This window comes from Arachis stenosperma, chromosome 5 (genome assembly GCF_014773155.1).
Source record: "Arachis stenosperma cultivar V10309 chromosome 5, arast.V10309.gnm1.PFL2, whole genome shotgun sequence".
Lineage (NCBI taxonomy): Eukaryota > Viridiplantae > Streptophyta > Magnoliopsida > Fabales > Fabaceae > Arachis > Arachis stenosperma.
In genome coordinates, this window is record NC_080381.1 from 96931081 (window position 1) to 96935285 (window position 4205).

The following is a 4205-nucleotide window of genomic DNA, read 5'->3' on the forward strand; positions in this document are numbered from 1 at the left end:
TGTGACTTGCTAACCCCCTTTTTCCAATACTTCCAAGGGTATTTATACTACTCCTAGATCTAGAAAATAAAAGAAAATTACAAAAGTGAAAAGAAAATTACAATTTTGAGGGAAAAGAAACTCAACAAACGTGATCTTCCAGCTGGCGTGTGATTGGCGCGTCTCTGGCATGTCATGCTCCTTCTATTTCTGATTCGGCGTGCCACACCTCTCCATTCAAGTGGCACGCCGTCCTCTATTTATCCCGTGGCGTTCCATGCCTTCGAGCCTAAGTGGCACGCCCAAGGTCATCTTCCTTATCTCTATGCTTCTGGAAATTTGTACTAGCGTGCCACGCCCTTCTTAAAGCTTCACCCTCACACCTCATCATCCAAGTGGCACACCTGAGTTCATTGGCTCCTCTTCTTCCTCTCTGGAAAATACTACCAATGTGCCATGCCATGAGACTGGCGTGTCACGCCCTTCATTTGCTTCATCTTCTTGCTGGCGTGCCACGCCTCATCTCCCAAGTGGCACGCCTGAGTTCACTGGCCCTTTAATTTCTCCTCTGGAAAACACTACCAGTGTGCCACGCCATGAGACTGGCGTGTCACGCCCAGCTTTATTTGGCCTCCTTAGGTGCTGGCGTGCCACGCCTCATCACTCAAGTGGCATGCCTTAGTGGGACTTCTTGAGCTGGCGTGCCAGACCTTCGATACCAAGTGACACGCCCAGCTTTTGCATTTTCTCCTTGTTCACTGGCGTGCCATGCCTTGTTGCTCAAGTGGCACGCCCATTCAATTGTGGGTCTTATAGGCTTGGCGTGCCACGCCTTGGTCCTCAAGTGGCACGCCCTAGTGAACTCTAGGGCTGGCGTGCCACGCCATCGACACAAAGTGGCATGCCATAGTGATGGTTCTTCGACGTGCTTACTTAGATTAGGAGAGGTGTCTAGTGCAGTCAAGCTGCTGACTTAGCAGTTTGATGACGCAGCACCTGTGCAATGGAGGTGCTTATATGCACTAAAATTCTTAAAAATTTCATAAAAATTCCGTTTGATCCCGAAAAAGTGTCATTTCAAATTTGTTTTTCAAATCTTTTTCAACTAACTAATTGACTTTTTATTTGTTTTACTATTTCTTATCTTTTTCAAAACCACCTAACTACTTTTCTCTCTCTAATTTTCGAAAATAACCTTCCTCTTTTTCAAAAATCTTTTTATTTAACTAATTGTTTTAACTTTTAATTTTATTCCCATTCTTAATTTTCGAATTCTAACTAAATTTTAAAATAAAAACAAAAATATTTTCCCTTTTCCTTTTAATAATTTTCGAAATTCTCTCCCTTTCATCTCTCTCTATTTATTTTATTTATCTACTAACACTTCTCTTCTACTCATAATTCGAACCTTCTCTTCTCTCTGTGTTCGGATTTTTCTTCTTCTTTCTTCTCATTATTCTATTCTTTTCTTCTTCTACTCACATAAAGGAATCTCTATACTGTGACATAGAGGATTCCTCTTCTTTTCTGTTCTTTTCTTTTTCATATGAGCAGGAGCAAGGACAAGGACATTCTTGTTGAAGCAGATCCTGAACCTGAAAGAACTCTGAAAAAGAAGCTAAGAAAAGCTAAAGCACAACAATTCAGAGAAAACCTTACAGAGAATCTCGGAAAAGAAGAAGACATGGCCAAACCCAACAACAATGCAAGGAAGATGCTTGGTGACTTCATTGTACCAAAGTCCAACTTCCATGGAAGAAGCATCTCAATCCCTGCCATTGGAGCAAACAATTTTGAGCTAAAGCCTCAATTAGTTTCTCTGATGCAACATAATTGCAAGTTTCATGGACTTCCATCAGAAGATCCTTTTCAGTTCTTAACTGAATTCTTGCAGATCTGTGATACTGTTAAGACCAATGGAGTTAATCACGAGGTCTATAAGCTTATGCTTTTCCCTTTTGCTGTAAGAGACAGAGCTAGAATATGGTTGAACTCTCAACCTAGAGATAGCCTGAACTCTTGGGATAAGCTGGTCACGATTTTCTTAGCCAAGTTCTTTCCTCCTCAAAAGCTGAGCAATCTTAGAGTGGATGTTCAAACCTTCAGGTAGAAAGAAGGTGAATCCCTCTATGAAGCTTGGGAAAGATATAAGCAACTGACCAAAAAGTGTCCTTCTAACATGCTCTTAGAATAGACCATCCTGGATATATTCTATGATGGTCTATCTGAATTATCTAAGATGTCATTGGGCCATTCTGCAGGTGGATCTATTCACCTGAAGAAAATGCCTGCAGAAGCTTAGGAACTCATTGAAATGGTTGCAAATAACCAGTTCATGTACACCTCTAAAAGGAATCCTGTGAGTAATGGGACGCCTCAAAGGAAGGGAGTTCTTGAAATTAATGCTCTGAATGCCATATTGGCTCAGAACAAAATGTTGACTCAGTAAGTCAATATGATTTCTCAAAGTCTGAATGGAATGCAAAATGCATCCAACAGTACTAAAGAAGCATCTTCTGAAGAAGAAGCTTATGATCCTGAGAACCCTGCAATGGCAGAGGTGAATTACATGGGTGAAGCCTATGGAAACACCTATAATCCCTCATGGAGAAATCATCCAAATTTCTCATGGAAGGATCAATAAAAGCCCCAACAAGGCTTTAATAATGGTGGAAGAAACAAGTTTAGCAATAGCAAGCCTTTTCCATCATCCTCTCAGCAACAGACAGATAATTCTGAGCAGAGCCCCTCTAGCTTAGCAAACATAGTCTCTGATCTATCTAAGGCCACTCTCAGTTTCATGAATGAAACAAGGACCTCCATTAGAAATTTGGAGGCACAAGTGGACCAGCTGAGTAAAAGAGTCACTGAAACTCCTCCTAGTACTCTCCCAAGCAATACAGAAGAGAATCCAAAAAGAGAGTGCAAGGCCATAACCTTACTAGGTGTGGCCGAACCTAGAGAGGAGGAGGAGGACGTGAATCCCAGTGACGAAGACCTCATGGGATGTCCTCTGGAAAAAAAGGAGTTCACATATGAGGAACCTACAGAATCTGAGGCTCATCTAGAGACCATAGCGATTCTATTGAACCTACTTCTGCCATTCATGAGCTCTGATGAATACTCTTCCTCTGAGGAGGATGAAGATATTACTGAAGATCAAGTTTCCAAGTACCTTGGAGCAATCATGAAGCTAAATGCCATGTTATCTGGTAATGAGACTTGGGTGGATGAACCCCCCTTGCTCACCAATAAACTGAATGACTTGGTTAGGCAGACATTACCTCAAAAGAAACAGGATCCTGATAAATTTTTAATACTTTGTACCATAGGCACCATGACCTTTGAGAAGGCTCTGTGTGACTCGGGGTCAGGCATAAACTTAATGCCACTCTCTGTAATGGAGAAATTGAGAATCTTTGAGGTACAGACTGCCGAATTATCATTAGAGATGGCAGACAAATCCATGAAAAAGGCTTACGAACAGATAGAGGATGTGCTAGTAAAGGTCAAAGGCCTTTACATCCCTGCTGATTTCATAATCCTAGACACTGGGAAGGATGAGGATGAATCCATCATCATTGGAAGACACTTCCTAGCCACAGCAAAAGCTGTGATTGATGTGGAAGACCCTTCCTTGAATGAGGACTACCTTGTGTTTAAAACTCAAGGATCTACCTCTGTAACCATGGAGAGAAAGCAAGAAAAGCTTTTCTCAATACAGAGTCAAACAAAGCCCCCAAAGTCAAACTCTAAGTTTAGTGTTCGGAGGCCACAACCAAACTCTAAGTTTCGTGTTGAACCCCCATATTCAAACTCTAAGTTTTGTGTTGGGAGGTCCCAACAATGCTCTGAACATATGTGAAGCTCCATGAGAGCTCACTGTCAAGCTATTGACATTAAAGAAGTACTTATTGGGAGGCAACCCAATTTTATTTATCTATGTTATTTCTTTTTTTTAGGTTGATGATCATATAGAGTCATAAAAACTAAAATAAAAATTAAAGAAAAATAAAAAATAGCATTAAAAATAGCACACCCTGGACGAGAAACTTACTGGCGTTTAAACGCCAGTAAAGGTAGCAGAATGGGCATTTAACGCCCTGTCTGGCACCATTCTGGGTGTTAAACGCCAGAAAGAAGCACCAAGCTGGTGTTAAACACCAGAAACAGGTTGCAGCTTGGCGTTTAACGCAAGAAAAAGAATAAAAACTAGCGTTTAACGC